Here is a 22,118-nt window from a genome sequence, read left to right as displayed (position 1 = left end):
GTAGTAAAGACATACGCGGTTTCTTACCAGACCACAAAAAGGAGGAGAGGATAGTGTTGATTTTAGTAAAGAATTTGGCAGGGATAGGAACAGGAATATTTAAAATGGTATAGAGGACGATTGGAGAAAGCATCATCTTGATGGTGTCGAGACGACCCCACCAGGAGAGGTAGAGAGGGTGCCATCTGGAAGTAAGGTCTGATAGTTTTTGGGTACATTGGCTAAGGCAAAGTGAGATGGTATCTGATATAGAAGAGGTTATATGCAGACCAAGATACTTTATATGGGCCGGGCTCCACTTCAAATCGGATGTCTCAAAATCAGATTTGAAGGTGAATTTGGTGAGGGGAAGGATTTCGCATTTGTCGTTATTCAATTTGTATCCAGAGAGCCGAGAGTAAACGTTGACTTCGGCAAGGAAAGCGGGAACGGAATCAGAGGGATTGGAAATGAAGAGTAAAATATCATCTGCATAAGCAGCTAGTTTAACCTGCGAATGGGAAAGTGGAAAACCATGAATGTTCGGATTTTGACGTAGTTTAGATAGAAAAGGTTCTAGGGCCAAGTTAAAGAGGAAAGGTGAAAGAGGGCATCGCTGGCGAACACCTCTACCGAGGCTAAAAAAGGAAGAAATCAAGCCATTGGCGCAAACTGCTGCTCTAGGGTTCATGTAAAGGAAGGAGATAAGGGAAATAAAATTAGGGCCAAACCCAAAACATTTTAGTGCAGAGAAAAGAAAAGACCATTCCACTCTATCGAACGCTTTCTCAGCGTCTAAGGCGATTGCAGCTAGGGAGTCACTAAAACGGGAAGACTTGGAAAGGACATTGAAGAGGAGTCTGGTATTATCGGTAATGAAGCGACCTTTAACAAATCCAGATTGTTCGGGACCAAGGAGCTCTGGAAGAAAAGGATCTAATCTGATGGCTAAAGATTTGGCATATAATTTGTAGTCGATTTTAACAAGTGATATTGGTCTGTAATTTTTACAATGTTGAGTGTCCTTCCCCTCCTTGGGTATAATGCAAATGTAAGCATCTGAAAAAGTGCCCGAGGATGCACCACTGGCTCTAAAGGAATTGAGGAGACAATGTAATTTGGGTAACAAAAGCGTTGCAAAATGTTGGTAAAATTCGACTGTAAACCCATCTGGGCCTGGAGCTTTGTCTCTTTTAAGTGAGTGGAGTGCAGTATGTAGTTCGCGAACAGTGATGGGGGTTTCAAGGGTAGAAAGGTCAACAGGAAAATTGGGAGGGGGTCGAATGCTTGCAAAGAAAGTGGAGAGAGAATGATCAGAGGGTTGAGTTACAGAAGAGTAGAGTATAGAATAGAAACGAGAAAATTCTTCCAAGATATCAACATCTTTGTGTTGCAGGACTGAATTAACATCAAAAACAGACTCAATATTCAATTTGTTTTGCTTAACTTTCAAATAATTAGCAAGAACTTTCCCCGCCCCATTTTTCCCACCATAAAATTTCGAACTGGATTTTAGTAAGTAGAGTGAGGCATCTTCAGTGGATTGCTTGTTATATTTCATTTTGGCATCAACAAGAGCTGTTAAACTTTCCTGAGTGTGGGAGGTGTAAAAAGCATGTTCTAGGAGCTTGATCTGAGATAAAAGATCACTAGTACGTTTACGAACAGTTTTACGTTTTGCGGCAACATGTCTGATGATGAAGTCTCTGGCCGCAGCCTTGTAAGCATCCCAGATGGTGTGTTCAGCTAAAGAGGGAGTGTCATTGAGAACAAAAAATTCAGTAGTAAAATCGGTAAAGGAGGTAGTGAATTTGGGGTCGAGGAGAAGAGTGTTGTTGAAGCGCCACCTCTTAGGTCCATTGGAGTTGGGTAGAATATCAATATTAATTAAAACTGGGGCATGATCAGAAAACATTATGGGGCCTATGTCAGCCTGGGTGAGGGATTGGGACATGTGGTGAGACAGGAAGATATAGTCGATACGTGATTGGGAGTGGTGCACCGGAGAGTAAAAAGTAAATTCCTTACAGGTCGGATTGCATAATCGCCAAGCATCAACAAGCTTGTGCTGAGAAATGGCGTGCGTAAAAAGCTTGTGAGACTTGTTAGGGACATAAAGAGATTTGGAGTGTCTATCTAGGAAGGGGTCCAAAGGCATATTGCAGTCGCCTGCTAAAATGAAATTATCATCGATGCAATCAGTGATACGGGAGGCAAACGTACTCCAAAAGGTAGGATTCCCACCAGTGGGGGCATAAACATTAAGCAGGGAAAGAGGGATACCTTTTGAGGAAAGTTTAACAAATAACCACCTGCCTTCAGGGTCAAAATCGGACTGTAAAACTGAATGAGAAAAAGACTTGCGAAGTAACAAAGCAACACCATTTCTTTTACCATCACCAGGAGCAGAAAAAACAGTCCCCACCCAACCTCTTTTAAGCTTAGCAGCTTCAATGTCAGATAAATGGGTTTCTTGCAGAAAGGCAACATCCACATTCAGTTTAGCTAGATGGGAAAGAATCTTCTGCCTTTTAATGGGGGAATGCAAACCTTTAACGTTCCAAGAAACAATACGTATTGACATCAAGGAAAATTAATGAGGGAAAACAGTAAAAATATAATGAACAAAAGTAAAGCCTCATAAACAGAAAAAATGGAGAAAAAAAAAGGAAGAAAGGAAGCCAAGAGAGAGAAAGTAGGAAGTAATCAAAAGAAGCAAAAGTACAAGTGAGAATAGGATTACAGCAACGTAAAGAATGGTTGAAGGAAAGGAAAGAAACGATAGAAAAGAGTGATATAAGAAATAAGAAGGAACATAGGAGAGCAGAAGAAAAAAGACATCATGGAGAGCGATATCAAAGAATGCGATGGAGAAAAAGAAAGATATAGGAGAATGAGTGAGCTGTGATAGAAAAACAGGTGTAAACCAGGATGAAGTGAAATCATCTAAATGGAGAAACAAAAAGAGTCGTACACAAAATGTAATAGGGAAATGACAAGATGAAAAATGCGTAATAAAGAAAAGGAAGAAGCAAAATAGACTATGAGTAAAGTACAGGAGAAAGAAATGTCTGAATATAGGAAACCAAAGAACGATGAAAAGAGGAAGAAAGAGAAGTGAGAGGAGAATAAAAAACAATCTAGACGAAACTGACACCAGAATAATTGAAGAGGTCAGGAAGGGTACAAAAAAGAGAAGAAATGCGAAACATGGTAACATGGTAAAATAAGAGGGGAGGGGAGGTACTTACAAAGGATGTCGAAGAGGGAAGACGATCAAAAGTCGGGACAGAAGGGGGACAATACGGATGTAACGGGAGGGAGGTAAGACCAACCAACGAAGGGCGGGTACACAGGGCAGCGAGTTGTCCAACCGGGGAAGACAGAACAGAACGCCAAATATAATCTGTGGAGAAAGGAGAGTAACAGGGTTAGAGAACGATAAACAGCGAAAATACCAACAAATATCATATCAACACAAGAAAAAGGAATGAATACAACTATTGCGGAAACCAAGGAAGAAAAATATAGACTCGGCTGAGAGTCTAAGAGTTAGGAACTAGGTAAATATGGGTAAACAGTGAACAAAATGGCATGGAATAATCAGTGAAAACTACAACAAAAGTCATGGTGGAAACGGAGAAGAGGAACTGGAGAACTCCATGCCAGCAGAACCACAAGAGTTCAGGAAACTTTGGAGTTGTACAGGGTCTTCAAAAGTTGTAGTTGTGTTGTTATAGGTGACTTTAAATAGACAAGGATGAAAAAGTCCATATCTGGCTCCGATGGAACGAAGATCCGCTCTCATGTCAAGAAAGGCTTTACGACGAGCAGCCGTGGATTTAGCGCAATCTTGAGCAAAGAATAAGGTAGATCCGGACCAAGTAATACGTGGCGATGCTTTGGCTGCCAAGAGGACCTTCAGCAAGTCCGTGAACTCAAGGAAATACATTATCACCCCTCTAGGCTTAGTTGAAGCAGAGATAGAGGAGGGAAGTCGGCCAAGCCTGTGAGCACGCTGAATGTTGAGTAAGGTATCCTCAGGTAAGTGCAGTAGCTTAGGAAGAAAGGATTTGAAAAAGGCAATAGGATCATTCCCCTCGCTGCCCTCCTTCAGGCCGTAGAGGCGTAGGTTATTGCGTCTATTTCTGTTTTCAAGGTCCTCAACCTGCTTTTGAAGGGAGGAAATCTGAAGATCCATGTGAGCAACCTTGGTAGCCGTTTCCTGAAGAGATGAGATATCTTTTTCCACGGTGGAACCCTTGCGTCGATGTTGGACCAGTTGTCAGTGAGCGTTTGCAACTTGGCATTAGTATCTTCCATGTAAGGGCGCAAGGCTCGGATTTCTTCAAGAAGTAGTTCGATGGAAATAGTCAAGGAGGATTTCGAGGGGGAGGGTGGGTCCTTCTTCAACCTTTTAGGGTTAGCTTTTAATGCAACCTGAGGAGAAGCCTCCATGTCAGCTGTCGTGATAGCAGGAGGAAGGTCTGTAGAAGCTTCCAGCTGAGCCAGCGCCGAAAATAATTTCGAATTTTTGACGTAGTTGCGCTTAGGGGGCTTGTCAAGACGCTGCGCCATGGAAATGCAGGTGAATGAAGCAAGTAAGTAGCACGGAGTGTAGCTGAGACAAAAGGGCAAGGGCTCAAGATTGAGAGTAGAGCCAATTGAGGGTCAAGCAAAAAGAGAGCTAAAACAACCAAGAGGAGCAGCCAAAAGTCCAGGTAATTACATGAAAAGAGCAGCATCCACAACGTGCCAGGGCAAAACTGCCTTTAAAGGAGCAAAATGGCCGCCAAGCCTGAGGAGAACGGTGAAGTGAATAAAACACCATAAAATCAGTGCCAGAAAAAGAAAAAAAAGTCACCTGTATTAGTTATAAGAAGTCCTCATTAGGAGATGAAGAAAAGCAGCATGAAAAATGAGCCATGTGAGCCGTTTGAAGTGCGAGCGGCATAAAGCACAGCTGATGCGAGCGCCGGAGAGAAAACAAAATGGCGGCCGCGACCGGGAAGAGCCGCGGCCGGAGACAAAGCAGGCGCTCGTTCAAGAAGACGGCTCAGTTGAGGAGCGGGGTCCAGCTGTAATGAATCCCGACCATTTCCGCCGTTGAAGACAGGTCTCCTTGGTGCACTGAGGTGAGGCGAACCGCCGGTAATCTCCGGTATGGACGGAGCCTCTACGCCTGTGCTGCCATCCGCGTCGGGCGCTTAGCCACGCCCCCACTTGTGACTAGTTTAATTCCTCAACGCTTGAGTGCTGATCCCACAACAGACGAAAACCTGACCCACCCTCATCAAAAAAGATGGCTACTATCCACAGGCAAATTGGAGGCAGTTGAGAAATGTTCCAAGCAATTTCAGGTCCTCACCATCCTCCTTGTCACTCTGTGACGTTTTGCCTCACTTCATACTATTGTTGCCATTTGAGTTTAGAATCCCTACGCTGCACCATCCCACAATATGCACACATCAGGAAGTTCTAGGACTATCTCTGTCCATATCTGTTCCCGTTCTTCAATTTATTTACCAGTCTATTCAAGATATGAAGAACCTCATGTGTTCCAAAGATTACACTAATGATTTATAAGGTCCTTCCTTCTTCCTTTACAGCAGCACACCCGGATTTCCTCTGCCAGTTCTTCAACGCATCTCAGCAGCCTCTTTGTCTCCACCCAAGAAGCTGTTGAGATAGTACTGCATGTGCTCAGTCGATGCATGGCGATCGGTCTCAGAGAACATACACTGCATGTATAGTGGTCACCCAACATCTGACCTTAAATTGGAAAGTACTAACAACAAAGAAGGGTCTGAGGGATGTTTAGAGTCCTAACAGGTTTCAATCCCCCTTTCCATACTAATTTCAAAACAGACTAGAATCCTGAGTTTCAAAACAGACTAGAATCCTTAAATTGGAAAGCCCAACAAATGAAAGTCGCCTGGATGTACCAGCAGCAGTTGAATGCTAACGTAACATCACTTTTGCTATTTTGACAAATCTGACACTGTGTAAGTACCACGCTGACAAATCTGCCTGGTCAATAAAGTCATTCACCAACTGTCCCTGTGGCCGCAACAGATGAGGAAAATAACTGGAATTCCCCGTTTTCCTTTTTTTTGTTAAAACCGTGCCTCGTGGTAAAATCTTCAAGCCTGGGATGGAATATGCTGCAATGGACCTGACTCCCTCATCTCTCCCACCCTTTTTTTCCCCTGCGTTTCCATCACAATGCTTTTATTTACTTTGAAGTCTTTTAAGCTGGGTGCCCAACTGCCCACATTTGAATCATGACCTTTTATCGTCAAGCCATCTCTGATTCCTGTTATGATCTTCCTTGCCCTCTCCTGGTCAGAAAGGCCTCAAGACAGTCTTGTAGTTGAATTGGGTTAAATGTCTTCCCCTCAAATGCTCGTCTTCCATTGTGCTTCTACAAGCCCCCGAGATTACATCTGCCTCCACACTCTAACATTGCAGGAAGAGTTGACAACTCCACACTTTAAGCAGTTATGCTTGCACTGGCAGAAGTAGACTGTGCACTTACCATTGTTGAATGGGCATCATGATCCTGGAGTTAGGACAGTTTTTTTGTAGGAATTGAACTCCCTTAGAGAGCAGGAACATGGAAAGGATGGATTGGAACCAGGAAGAATGCTGGCCAATTGAGCTAAACCACTGGTACTCATAGTGCGGCCCGCGAGCTGCCAGCGAGCAGACACGCCTTCGCTGGCGGCCCGCGGACCTTGCCTTGCAGTTTCCATGGCCGGCAGTAAACACAGAAGATGACCGCAGGAGCATACATAGTGAATACGCATTAAATAGGTATTCACTATGTATGCTCCTGTGGCCATCTTCTGTGTTTACTGCGGCCTCTGTGACGTCAGGGCACCTTCAGAAAGTTACCCAAAAGGTCCTTTAAAAGTCAGCTGTACGCGCTTTCCCAGCTGACTTTTAAGGGTGTTTGGGAAGCTTCCTGTTCGGACAGAGACTGATAGAGACACAGAGACAGATAGAGGCAGAGAGACAGATAAAGACACAGAGACAGATTGAGACAGAAACAGACAGAGATAGGGACAGACAGAGATAGAGACAGGGACAGCTAGAGCCAGAGCCAGAGCCAGATAGAGATAGATAGAGACAGGGACAGACAGATAGAGGCAGAGACAGATACAGACAGATAGAGGCAGAGACAGATAGAGGCTGAGACAGATAGAGACAGAGGCAGAGATAGAGACAGATAGAGACAGGGAGAGACAGATAGAGGCAGGGAGAGACAGAGAGAGGCAGGGAGAGACAGAGACAGGCAGAGGCAGAGACAGACAGAGGGAGGAGGGAGACAGATGGAAGGAGGAGGGAGATAGGCAGGGAGACAGGGAGACAGACGCAGGGAGACAGAGGGAGACGGATGCAGGGAGACAGAGGGAGAAGGGAGACAAAGGGAGGAGGGAGACAGACAGCGGGAGGGAGAGAGAGAGGGAGGGAGACAGAGGGAGGGAGAGAGACAGAGAGAGGGAGACAGAGGGAGAGAGAAAGAGAGAGAGGGAGGGAAACACAGAGGGAGGGAGATAGGGAGGGGGACAGAGGGAGGGAGACAGATGGAGAGAGAGAGGGATAGAGAGAGATGTGTGTATTCTGGGTCTGGTGGTTCAGTGGACGAATGCATCCGCTGCAGAGGCCTGTGTTCAACCTCATAGTCCCAGTTTTTTGTTTTGTTGCTCTAGCCCCTCCCCCACTGACCCCGCCCCCACCGGTGCGGCCCTCTGCCACAAACCACACTATAAATTTGGCCCCCGAGAGAAAGTTAGTGAGTACCCATGAGCTAAACCAAGTTAGACCACCACCATTTTACCCTGGGCCTCCAGTTCATACACAGCTCAAGGTTGTCCCTCCCGTTGCCCAAACCATGTTTACTGTATTCTTCCACAAATTTGCTTTCTGTAAACAGGCCTTTAATTCTTGTTGTTATCTTGTCACATTTGCTGTGCATTCAAAGACATAGGTCAAATGCCAGGCTGTCTCTTCAACGGAGTTTGATGATGAAAGTGAGAGGATTTATGTGAGATTCAAGCTAGCTGCTGGGGGAACTGCTTGAGCAAGGCTGTACAATGTTTTGTTTTCTTCTAATGAACTGTGCTGATGATCTAATCAGTACATTGGGTGATGACATTTCCACACATTATCGTTTATATGCTATATACTTTTATCAGTAAAACTGTATGTGAGTGCAAATGTAATGGTTATTTCAATTGAAGATGTGTTGCCTGTAATGGCATTATGCTGTCATACCATGCATACTGCACGTTCTCCCACTCCACTCTACTCTGCACCACTCCATGCCACTCTACTCTACACTATGCCTCTCCACTCCACACTGCATTACTGCATTCTTCTCTGGACCACTTCACTGTACGCCTCTCGACTCCACTCTATGTCAATGCACTCTATTCCGCACTATTCTACTATGCACCACTGCACCTTTGCAACTGCACTCTACACCACAACACCCTTCTCTACAACACTGATCTCTATGACACTCCACTCTACGCCAATGCACTCTACTCTGGACCACTCCACTCTACACCAGTGCATGCTATGCCAATCCGCTCTACGCCACTCTAATCTACTCTGCACCACTGTACTCTACTCTTAAACAATCTACTCTACCTCACTGCACTCAGTGCCACTGCACTCAACACCACTCCACTCTACTCTACTCTGTGCCACTGCACTTTATTCCAATGCACTCTACAGCAATTTACTCAACACCAATATACTCTGCTTTACGCCACTCTATGCCACTGAACTCTATTTTATGCCACTCTACACCACTGAACTCTATTGCAATCCACTTTAAGCCACTCCAACCTACTCTGGACCACTGAACTGGACGTCACTCTACTCTATACCCGTGCACTCTACGCCACTTCACTCTACTCCAAAACAATCCACTCTATGCCACTGCAGCCTATACCTCTCTATTCCACGCTGCACTACTCAACTCTATGCCACTTGGCACCATGTCACTGCACTATGCGCCACTTGACTCAAAACCAATACACTCTATGCTTCTTCACTCTACCTCACTCCACGCCACTGCACCACTTTTCTCAAAACCAATACACTATAAGCCACTGCACCCTACGCCTCTCTACTCTACACCACTGCACTCTGCGACCATCTACTCTACAGCACTGCACTCCCTGCCACCTCACTCTCTGTCACTAAACTCTATGCTGCTCTACTCTGTGCTACTCTACTCTGCGCCACTCTACTCTATGCCACTGCACTGTACTCTGCACCCCTCTACCCCACTCTACTGCCCTCTACGCCACTAAGCTACTTTACACCACTACACTCTGACACTGCACTCTATGCCACTTAACTCTAAGCCTCTCTACTCTACTCTACCCCACTCTACTATGCACCACTGCACTCTCCGACACTGTGCTCTTCACCACTTCAATCTAGGTCACTCCACTCTGCGCCAGTCCTCTGTATGTCACTCCACTCTGCAACACTGCGCTCTAAACCAATGCACTCTCTGGCACTACTCTATACCACTCTACTTGATCCTTCACCACTCCACTGTATGCCACTTCACTCTTCTCTGAACCAATCTACTCTACACGACTGAACTTTATGCCACTTTGCTCTACTCCACTCTACACCACTGCAATCAACGCTGCACCACTCTGCTCTACACCACTGCTCTATGCCACTGCACCACTATACTATACTCTACCTTGCACCACTCCACTTCACTCTGCTCCAAAACAATCTACTCTATGCCACTGCACTTTATGATACTCTGCCCCTCTCTGCGCCAGTCCACTCTATGCCACTGCACTCTACGCTACGCAACTCTATTCTAACCCAGTGGACTATATGCAAAATCACTCTACACCATTTTACTCAAACAAATGCACCCTCGGCTACTGTACCTATGCCAACTACTTTTCACCACTAAACTTTACGCCACTATACTCTTCAACATTCTACTCTATGCCACTGCATGTTGTCACTCTGCACCATTGTCCTCTGTCACTGCACTCTAAGCACTCTATTCTACTCTGCCCCACTCAACTCTGTACCCCTCTACTCTGCACCACTCTACTCTGCACAACTCTACACCACTGCACTCTATGCCACTCACTGCACTTTGTGCCATTGCACTCTATGCCACTTCACCAATCCACTCTGTGCCAATGCACTCTACGGCATTTTACTTTGCGCAACTCCACTCTACAATGCACCAATCCACTCTGTGCTACGTCACTCCACTCTGCAACACTGCTCTCTCCACCACTGAACTCTACACCCTTCTACTCTGAATGCCTCTACTCTATGCCACTGTACTCTATGCCTATCCTCTCTAAGCCACTCTAATCTACTCTGCACCACTGCACTCTATATGACACTTTACTCTACTCTGAAACAATCTACACTATGGTACTGCAGTCTATGCCACGCTATTCCACTCTGGACCACTCCACTCCACACCTCGCCACTCTATTCTACACTGCTGCACTCTATGCCACTGCACTCTACACCAATGCTCTCTATACCACTTTACTCAAAACCAATACACTTTACATCACTGCACTCTATGCCAATCTACTCTGCACCACTGTACTGTACGCCACTATACTCTATGCTGCTGCACTCTACGCAATTCTACACCATTGCGCTCTGTCACTTTACTCTGCACCACTACGCCACTGCACTGTACAACAGTGCACTCAATGCCACTTTACTCTGTGACATTCTACCCTGCTCTACTCTACTTTGGGCCACTTTACTCTGCACCACTTACTCTATGCCACTGCATTCTACTCTGCACCACTGCACACCACTCTACTGCACTCTACACCAATGCACTCTATGCCACGCTAATATACTGTGCAACGCTGCACACTATGCCTTGCTACTCTACTCTGCACCACTCTACTGTATGCCAGTACACTCTATCCCTTTCTACTATGCACCACTGCACTCTACACCACTCCAGTCTAGGCCACTCCACTCCGCAACACTGCACTCTATACCACTACTCTATACCACTCCACTCTACACCACTTCTCTCTACTCTGAAACAATCTAGGCAGTGCCAGTGTACTCTACGCCACTCTAGTCCATTCTGTGTCATTCCATACTACGCCACTGCAATCAATGCTGCGACACTCTATTCTGCACAACTTACTTCATGCCACTGCACTGTGCCCTGTACCACTCCACTCTACTCTGAAATAATCTACTCTACGCCACTGAACTCCATGCTACTTTACTATATGCCACTCTATGCCACTGCACTCTATGCTATGCCACTCTACGCCTCCGCAGTCTACGGATGTCACTGTACTCTAAACCACTGCACTCTACACCACTTTACCGAAAACCAATGCACTCTAGGCCAATGTACTCTACACCACTTTAGTCAAAATAAATGCATCCTCCGCCACCGCTCCTATGCCAACTACTTTGCACCACTGCACTTTAAACCACTATACTATACAACCTTCTACTTTGCCACTACACTCTATGTCACTGCACGCATACACGAAACCTATTCGCTTTGCCAATGTTAGCTCTCTCTTTTCATCTCCAGAGTGGGGGAGGCACACACAAGGACCACTTCTAGGACACTCACTGGTACTGCCCAACTTACAGGGCACTGCTTGGGTCTTGTGTGGGATTTTGGGGGCTCCTGTTCCCTACCAAAGATTCCCACGCCACCCTGCAGTCCAGAGCACCTCCTCGTGGCAGTGGACGTCACGGCAGGAGTGCTGTCAAGATTGACCTCCCCATGCAAAAAAAAAAAATTGTGGCGAGGGTGTTTTCCTGCCCTCCACTTCGTACCTCTATGTTGCCCAGACATGTTCCTAAACACCTCACGCGCAGTCCCCCGTCTATGGAGCGCTTCCATTTTACACCCAGTTCACAGCCCTGCGTCTTGAGTGGCTGCCAGGGAGGCTCAGCTGATCTCCCTGCCAGGCCCAGGTAGCCTTTGATGTGCGCTGAGAGAGTTTCCATTCAGAGAAAGCATCGCTTGTTCGCGCTTCCTAGAGAGCTCCGCCACAACCGCGCAGCTTAAGAGGGCAGCTGGCGCAATCAGCGGCCATGTTAACCGCGTCTTGAACTGTCTCTTTCAGGCTCCCACAGGCGACGCCGTCCCTCCCGCCTCCGAAGACCGAGGACGCTGAAGGGGCCATTGTACAGGTCAGTGTGTTCACCAGACTTGAAGTTCAAGGGTTTCTCGGCGCTTTCCCGCCCAGAGATGTTCGGGGTGCTATAATATTTCAGCCAAGCCCTTTCTTTCATGGCGCGTCACGCCCTGGCTCATACCAGGCTTCGGGAGTGGGAGGTGTCGCCCTTTGGCAGGCGGACTGACATTCTTGTTTCCACGGCCGAATGCCGAAACACACGCTTAAGTATAAGTCACAGTTGTAGCCATCCACCCACTCGCACTGTAGCTTTGTTCGGGATTTCTAACAGTCCACAAAATTGCATTTTTAGTAGCAGGCTTTATGATAAACAAAAAATGTAAAAAAAAAAAAAGCGCCCCCCATTTATTTTTTTGGTATTGTGGTTAAAAAAACAAATGACAGAGAAGTAAATATCATCACCTGCTTTGAATTCAGAATTGTGGGCGGGCTTCATGTATATGATACAGTGGTCGAAGAGTATTAAAAAAGGTATGGGAGCGGTGAATGCTGTGCGTAAGGGGAGTCTTAAGAACTAAGGGGCAGATTTATGAAGGCCTTGCGCCGCCGGTGCGTCACTTTTTCCCATGTTAAAAATGACGCACCGGCGGCGCAAGGCCTTCATAAATCTGCCCCTAACTATTCTGTCATATTTTTTTGGTCTTTCACCTTCACTACATATAAAATAACACACCCCTTAAATGAAAATGAATATGTTAATCAGTGGGAAATGCACTATCTTACATTATGAAACCTCTATTCGTTAACCACTTCGACGCGGATAACAAAGCCAGCTAGTCATGGGCGTTACCTGCACTACGGGCATGACGAACTGGCTTTGTCACAAACCGCACGTTTTTCAAAATTCAGCGCACAGCGGGAAAACCCGCTAGCGCGCATGCGGTTAATGTACTTCGCCAAGTCCTGGTTGGTGCATTGAGGAAGAGTGACTTGTGTATGTTTAGTGCTACAAGGTCCCAGTCTGTGACAGAAAGCACTGTGAACATGTAAGTCATTATTTTAAACTTGCATTGCACACAGTAACATCAATTAAAGCCAATACAGGCTGTCAATCTCTCTTTACATTTGCAGATTGACCCTTTTGCACATTTACATGTCTTTCAGGCACCCTGGCAAGATGGTTTGTTTAGCTGTCTGTCCACCTTCGGTTTCACATCACAGGAGACTCCCTGCCTTACACTTTGGCTGAAGCCTTTCAGCTCTCGGAATTAACCGTCCCAGAACGGTTGACTTTTGATGAAAAGTAGGGGAACTGTTTTTCTTAAAATTAAAAAAGTATGGGCACGTGGTGTCCATCAGATCCTGCCACTTCGACCAATGATATGATACAATTAAGCACATGCTTGTGAAAGTAAGGGGTAGGCACTAGGCTGGTCCAGCAAAATGGGTAATGTTGTCAAGTGCCCAGGAGTCAGTCATCAAGAGCATTACAATAAGGAGCAGAATTTACCTTTATTCGACTTGCATACGCAGCTCGAAATTCCTTCATGCACAGGTAGGCACTGATTAAGGAAGCGGGATACATACATTGACACGTTTACTTAGGCCTCAAATGCACACTTGTCTATATTAATGAGTTTTATCTCAAATATACTAGTGGTAAAACAAATGGAAAGCGCTATAAAGCGCATTTTAACTTGCACAGTGATAATGACGTCTTTCTGACCTGAGGTGGATAGATATCAATTTTTTTTTAACTGTTTTTAACCTAGACATGTGCATTTATACTAACAGCAGTATGTATGTGATGCTGTGCAGAATATATTGTCCCAAGCATAGATTTCTGCTTGCTTCAGCCAGTATATAGACACCTACATTCAAATGCTCAGATAAGCCCTTTGCAGCTGCTTTCAAAATGGCGGAGTCTACTAAGAAGATATCACTGATCATAGCATTCTTAACCATCAGATGCAATTGAAAATCCAAGTCGTCGTCCATGTTTGACGTAGATGCAATTTGTAGGTTTATTATAGAAAATTGTATGAAAAGCGTTTGCAATGTTCAGATCAGCAAACTAAGACAGCAAATGATTTTCTAGAAAAAGTGACAAAACACAATTTATACAATGGAATTGTGGTTGCATGTGATGAGGAATTGGGCTATTTTGGAAAGAAATTCATTTAAGAGTAATGAGTATTTGTAGTTTATTCCTGTACCTAAGTTTCAGTGCTCAGTAAGTTTGAATAGGCTTGAGTATTTTTATGCATATTTCCATGCTTCACTTTTTTTATTCATTTATTTTTTTATTAATAATTCTCATTTGATGATATGTTGATCTGGTAGTCTTTTTTGTGTGCTTGTTTTACAATAAATCCAGTGGCGGCTGGTGACATTTGAAAGTGGTGGGGCAGAAACTCGTCAGCATATTGCACCGTAGCGAGCGAGCGTAGCGAGCGAGCCCGAACCCCCTAAGGAGGGTTCGGGGGGAATTCCCCCCGAGAAAATTTTGAAAAATTAGTGGAAAAATGGTGCATTTTCAAGAAAATTTGAGGAAGCAGGAAGGTTAATAAAGCAATTGTGAAAGTGCAGGTATTACATTATTAAAGAGCTGTCATATAACATAGGTAGCTGCTTATTCAGTATAACCACAGAGCTTTATAACAGACTTCAAGATACAATGCTGAGAACCTCACAGATTGTTTTTATTTAAACTGCAAACAAAAGAACCAACTAAACAGGTCACAAACTATCACCATTCAACATATTTACTTTTTGTATCTAAATTCTGCACGTCTGTCTTTAAGCGCAGCAAATTTTTCAATTACTTGAATGTTAAAGTCAGCAATATTTTGAACAAGCTCGCTCTCTATAGAGAGCATTGCTAATGTATTGAGTCTTTCCTGAAGCATGGTGTTCCTCAGGAATGTCTTAATCCTATTTAAGGTGGAAAAAGATCGTTCTGCCTCTGAGGTGGTCATAGGAGTGGTAATTACTATTTTTAGTAAAGCTACTGTCTCTGTAAATGTCTTTTCCATATGAAGTTCATGAATTAAAGACAGCAAAGACCTGGCATTTGTGGCCTTCTGGTACACAGGCATTGAGTACATTACTGTCAACTCACTTTTCAGGTCCTCTTGGTTGAGCATCGGATAAGCCTCCACAGCCGCATGCAGAGCATGCTCAGGGAAGGATTCATTATATTTGGCAAAGTATGTACTTTCCAATAATGCGGCACTCTCCAAATGTTTTGTGAAAGCAAAACGGTCTTGTGCATGTACAATTACAATGTCACATATCTCTTTTGCCTTTTGTACCAGAGTGGTGATGTTTGTCCTGTGGTTTGAAAAAATTGAACCGGCTGGCAGTTGGCTGTCTAAATTGTCAACCTCATCTCTCACTTTGTTTATGCTTGCGACAAAGTCCGTGGTACATCTTTTCACAAAGACAGTATCTATGTCTCGTCCTTGTAACTGATTGTATAAACTCTCGACTTTTAACATTATCTTATCAAATAAAAATAGAAAGAACTGAAACTCTCTATCGTTTAATGTTCTAGCAAAGCCACGGGCTTCACTGTGACTTGTGTAATCAAAGGTTTCATTGGTTTCTATGGCGTCAAAACATTTCAGAAGGTCCTCCCTATATTGAAATATTAGTTGGACTGTACGTACGTTATAGTTCCAACGAGTTGAGGCTCCCCTCGGAACCCTTTTGTTCACAATCTCCTGAAGTGCTTCCATTCTTTTTGGGGAACGTGAGAAGAATGCTGCCATGCCTCCTATATCCTTAAAGAAAATTCGTGTCTCTCGGATCTTCGATACTGCCTGTTGCATGATAAGATTAAGTTGATGGGCATGACAGTGCACATAATGAGCATACGGGTAGACATCTCTAATTCTTTTCTGTACGCCACCATGGCTTCCACTCATTACGGATGCACCATCATAGCTTTGTGCAATAAGTTTTTTTCTTTGATGTACCTCTGGGAAAATAAAGTTGAGTTGATGCAGTAGAGCAGCAGTAATGGTTTCTGCAGTGGAGTTTTTTAAATGAGTGAAACCATAGAACCGCTCCACAACATTATAGCCTTTGTCCAGGTACCGAAAGACTAATACGGACTGCGTTTGTGTGGCCACATCAGTGGTGTCATCAGCCTGAATAGCCACAAAGTCTGTGTTTTGCAACTCTTGGACAATATGGCTTCTCATAATTTCTAGCATACACTCCAGGAGTTCATTTTGTATCGTTTTAGAGGTGCCCTTAAAGACTGTAGCACTTGCTAAATGAGATTCCATTTCCTTGTCTAAGCTTGCTACTAAATCTACAAGACCCATGAATATTCCAGGATTTGTGGACCCTTCCGATTCATCATGGCCTCGCAATGCCAGTTCGAAAGCACCACAGAAACGAATGCAATCAATTATTTTCGATAGTATGTGTCTATTTCTATCAACTGTTTGATTGTGTTTCTGTATTGTTTGTCGATATGCATCGCTGATGTGCTGCTCAATCGGTGCGTCTCCTAACATTCCCAGTCTCGTCACGTTTTCCATATGCTTTTTTGAGTGTGCATGCTTCTTTATTTTTTCAGACAGATGCTTCAAGTCCAACACGCCTTCTTTTGTCCAAGTAAAGTCACCATTAAACAGCAAGCAGGGGAAGCAGAACAGTCTGTTTTTTGAAGGGCACCCTGTAAGCCAATCAGCTTTTGTGTACCAGGTTTTGGAGAATGTACGATTGTAACATTTTCCTCTGTCCTTGGTAACTTGTTGGAGTTGAAGGTCAGGCTGATGAGGTCCTAACCTCTTTATCTGTAGTTTATCTTCTAGTGGGCGTGCATGGAATGACCGTGTAATTAACTCTTGTACCGTATTCATCTTGCTGATGCTGTCCGTACCAATATGAAAGAAGCCTGTCAATAGTCAAAGTACAACGTATAAGATTTGGTGCAATAATATCAAATGTCAGTACAAATACATATATCTTGTGCATGACAACAAGTGATATAGCTCCAACAGCTCATGTTAATGGCCAGCCAGGGGTGGCATAATACATGCTCCAGCCCCTGGTAGGCCTTGGGTGCACCTATGCCCTAGGTACCTATGGTACACTATACAGGGACTCACAAGAGTGACCCAATACCCAATTGGCAAATGCACCTAAAGTACATTGTGTGAATTTAGAGAGAGAACAGCTGTGCTGTGGGTCTGATTAGCAGGCCCACAGCCTTTCTAAGTCATAAACCAGAAAAGCAAAAAGCAAAGAAATGGGGTAACCATAGGAAAGCAGACCCTACTCTCCTACATAACGCTCCCCTTTGGACAACAGGATAGGGAAAAAAATACAGCCTGACTGCCTGCTTCCTCTGTGTGCCATAGTGGCACTGAAACAGACACAGTTTGAATTGAGGGCCTTTAACAAGGCAAGGATAGATAGTGCATTTAACAACCGTTATTGCCCAAAGCACAGGGCTAAGGGCAGGCTCAGTATTACTAAATTCCATCCAGTCAGGGTACAATGTTCAGAATGTGCACCCACCCCAACCACCATGTAGAGTGAGTGACCACAAACATAGCCCTATCTCAAAGCTACAAAAAAGTATCATCAGTTTCCTTACCTTGATGAAAGAGCAGCAAGGAGGTTGGGCCTCTTCTTCTTTCTTCTCCAAAAATTGCCCAAAAAGTTGGGTAAAGGTTCAGGTTGTCAGGCTTTACCAGGTGCTGGAAATAAAAATATAACAACTTATTTTTGAGACATTAGGTTAATCAAACAAAGACTGGGGGGGGGGACATAACAGTACAATTTTAACCTTTAAATTTTAAGGATGCAGTTCAGAGGTCTTTACTGCCACGAGCAGAATACTGGTCAGAGCAAGTCGACAACTAAGCTCCTGTTCAGAATTCAGGGCTCCTGCAGAGATATGGACAAAGGCGGCTGGAAAAACGGATATCCTGTATGTTGGTTTAGAGGCATCCAATCAGCTGATGGCACCCCTCTTTACCTACTTTCTTTCTCAATGTACAATCTATCGAGCAGTGTACAGTTGAAACATGAATTAAACATGATATCAGCACTGTCCGATGTTTAAATGTTCATAGAACAAATATCTTGCAGAAAAAAATAAAGCGCAATATTTCCAGTCGCCATTTGCAGAAATCCTGAAAACTTTGCATTTCGGATCAAAAATGTAAATTAATTCGAATAGTTGAGATCTGACTACATGTCACTCACTTTCTTCTCCACATACAACGAACTGACACCTTATAATTAAGGACACCCCATAGGCAGAGTGTAGGGAAGCAAAGTTCAAGTCCCGAGCAAACTATCTTTCTGTCAATATATCTGACCATGGAGTGTGGGTAAAGGTAGTCCACCAAAATTACAGCAGGCACGTTTTGCAGCGTCCTGTTAGACAGGGAATGCAATGGACGGGAAGGTTTCTTTGTCATCAGGCAGGCTGGATCTCAGAATTGTAAATTATTCGTGCCCATGTGCAAAGGCTTACCACAATGTGAAAGTGGTTGGTGCTTTGAAATTCTTTGTTAGATAATAATGCTGTACCTCAAATGGCCATTCATGTGTATGACTGGCCTAGGAACTGTGTAAACTCAGCTTCTCTGCTGGAGCTGTATAAGACTACTAGGAAGGTGCTTCTATAAAACTTGGATTAACTAGGCATCTCTTTGCAAGGATAGATACTGGTAGTGCATAAAATGAAGGGGATCCTTCTAGATCCTGGTCTAGGATCCGGCCGACGCAGTGAAATATGCAGAAATTTTGTCTTGGTGTAAATTTCTGATATCAGGACACAATTCAGTAGCACATGCACGTTGTCTGCATTCTGTTTGAAACAGCAATGTGCAAGCAGTGAGGGGGGCTTTCTTATTGTCACTTACAGTGCGAGTGTGCGACAGGTCGGACAGCCAGGTCAGGGTGTAAACACAGAACAGTAGCTTTAGGAGGAAGTATGCTCCATTGTGGCAGCCTTGTCTACACTAAAAGTGCATTTATATGATGTTTATCTATAAGAGATTGCTATCAAAAAGGCACTTAACATTGTGCCAACGTTTTAATAATGATGACGTTGCCGCTATATGCAGATAGTTAATAAACTAAGGACGTAGTGATCTTTATCAATGTTTTTATGTGGACCAACCGTGCACTCTTTCCTGTGTTTTCGGACTGTGAAAGGTAATCGATGATAGCACAACCTTTTAAACAGGTTTACAGCTCGCCATCTTTGCTACCACATAACTCAGCACCGGCGCAGCCTACTTCCAAGGATGTGGCGGCGTGGCCAGAAGTCTATCAGGAAGCGCTAGCCAATTGACAGCAGGGTGGACGTTTGTAAAATGTTTCTAAATTGAGATAATTTAAAACCCTTCAAACACATGTCCTGGTAAATTAATCTGAAATTCCAAGGAAAACCAAATCAATCAGTTATGAAATATTATTCCAGTGCTTGTTACGCTTCACTAATATTTGGACTCAGTCAAATCTATCCACTTTCCATGTACGAGCTGCTTTGCTGGGTTTTGGACGCGGTGTGAGTTAAAACAATATCAAAGCCATTTGAAAAGACACACCAATAAAACAGGAAACAAGTGATCTTTCGCCAAAGTTACTAAACTGCTTGCCATGTAAGGAAGCACTTAACAAACTGACTCACTTTCAAAGCACCCGGGCCAAGGGCTCGTTCCTTGGTAAAGTACCTTCCAGGTCCCAGCTCAGCGCTTCCCCGTGCATGTGCATAAAAGCCCTTCACTGAGCAAACTGGGGGTCTCTGCTCTCCAACGCATTTTAGCATATGCGAAGTAGAACCTCAGGACTACTAAACATTCTTACAAAAGCTGTTCGCAAACTTGCAGGCGGGGATCTCTGCCTATGCTCCTTCTATATCTTACGCGCGTATGACAAATGCAGAGAACTTCGAACACAGGGATATATGTTTTCAATGTAAATGTGCGAGGGGCAGGAGGAAGTGAGAGGAACATTTGGAATATCTACTGCTAGTGACGTAGCAAGGAAGCAATTGCATCAAGTTGAATACAGAAATAGGAAGACATGAAAAAAACATATGCACTGTCACTGAAAAGCAAACAGAAGTAGCAAAAAAAGTAGTTTCCGTTTTGAACCGCTTTACATATTCCGAACTCAGACACAGATTTGCACAACACATAGCAGCCATGACCTCACAATGAGACCAGCTCTCTATTACTCGCCTAGGGACTCTGGAATCAGCCATTCACAGATGTCAATGAACGTTTTCCTGTCTGTCCAGTAAACCTACCCCCAAAATAAACATTAAACCTCAAAAGTAGTCAAAGATTTAGACCACTGTGAAAATGTTTAGAGTCCTGGTGATGATAGCCACCCAATGGCTGCCAAGAGGCTATATGCCACCTAGGATGCCGTCATCAACAACCACATTTATACCTAATGACACTTTGCAACCTGATACATGTAGTTTTGTTTTTCTTTTTTAGTAGTATTGTCTGGTAGCACCAGCATTGACAGTGGTGTTGGTGGAACTGGGTGAAGTGTTGCAAGCTAGGAAGCCTCTTAGCAGATATGAAACATTGCCTAATCCTTGAAATCCTAAATCCATCAACGTCAATTGGTGCTACGTGATAACGGTAACTTTCAATCGGGCCCGTTTATGTTCAGACTACATGTATAGTGCAATGACAGAACCCGGAATCACGTGCCTGCAATTGGAATCAAGAAGCTTGCAGGCTGTGACAGTTTTTCTTCAGAACTCTGCAATTTTTTAGGTCCACGTGAGAATAGCTCACTCCATCCACGGTTTTTCATTAAATCTGGGACTTTCAGTCCTGTGTATTCTTTAATAAAGACAGGACAACAAGTACCAGAATGCAAAGGAAAACATGGACTGGATCAGCAAATCGATCATGGAATTAGGAAGTTTGAGAGCTCTGCAAGTGCTGCTTGCTAGATGTCCTCGTGCTCTCTTCTCTCACACTTGCCAATCGAACACACTGGCTACCAAAGGCAGCAGCCTTCTCTGCTGCTCGGAGTGCATCTCACCTTAGACTGCTCTCACTCCGATTGCCTCCTTACTCTTTCCTGCTTTTATTAGTCTCTTTTTCCTTGTGCTGTTTATGTAAAAGTAGTTTAACACAAACCCAACGTAATTACACTTGAAACAAGTATTTGGCGTCAGAACTTCAGAAACGTCGTCGCTAATGATGAGTTTATCGAAAGGGCCGGCATTTTGGGATCACTGAAGTAGTAAACAGGCACGTATTTTTGGAGTAGCTATCGCTCGTGGAAAAATGCAGCAGGCGCAGTAGCACCGCGGCGAGGGACCCCGACACTCAAATGATGGATTTTACTACCAAACAAGGGGCGCCCGGGCCTTTAGGGCCTACGGCGCCCTTGCTACGCCACTGCACTAATGCGTCATGTTTTATGTTTTATTAGTTTAACCAATTACAAAAGGTAGGGTACTGTGGTAACTTGCGTCCCTGTGCAGTGCTGTCCTCTGAAAGCGGTGTGTGGCGGACACCGGGCTCCTGGGTGAGTAGCGCTTTCCCTCAGTGAGGAAGGCTTCAAGCCGCAGGAGTTTGGTTTCTGTCACAGCATCCAGGCGGGAGAGGGACGGGGCCGGCGAGGACACAACAGAGACGCGCAAGAGACCGGTTGGGACACCTTTAATAATGCAATGGGGCTCTGGCCCGTTTACCCTTAAAACTGCATAAAATGCGGGGCTTTGGCCCACCAGCACAAAAACTAATTTTTTTTTTAGTCTGTTACACACAGACAAGCCAGAGCCAGCTAATTGATAAAGTGGGCAGGCCCATTCCCCAGCATATTTACTTCTGTGGTTGGAAGCAAAATGTGTACGATAATACACCAAACCAATGCATGAAGAGGCCTTAAAACTGCATTAACAACAAGTAGTAGACAGTAGTAATAAAAACGTTACGTTACTGGTTACTCACATTATAGGGGGAGTCAGTC

At 44.4% G+C, this 22,118-nt stretch overlaps 1 protein-coding gene across 2 annotated transcripts in view; it reads left to right on the top strand.

Annotated features, from left to right (window-relative positions):
* ATXN1 (ataxin 1) overlaps nucleotides 1–22,118 on the top strand; it is a 1,154,375-nt gene that overhangs the window by 822,330 nt on the left and 309,927 nt on the right. For both annotated transcript variants that reach the window (XM_078687925.1, XM_078687926.1), the window contains exon 6: nucleotides 12,123–12,189. The gene's annotated coding sequence lies outside the window, so the exon portion shown is untranslated. The remainder of the gene's footprint in view (nucleotides 1–12,122; nucleotides 12,190–22,118) is intronic.

The sequence above is a fragment of the Lissotriton helveticus genome, chromosome 4_1, assembly GCF_964261635.1.
Source record: "Lissotriton helveticus chromosome 4_1, aLisHel1.1, whole genome shotgun sequence".
Lineage (NCBI taxonomy): Eukaryota > Metazoa > Chordata > Amphibia > Caudata > Salamandridae > Lissotriton > Lissotriton helveticus.
This window is presented reverse-complemented; position numbering and strand designations above follow the sequence as displayed.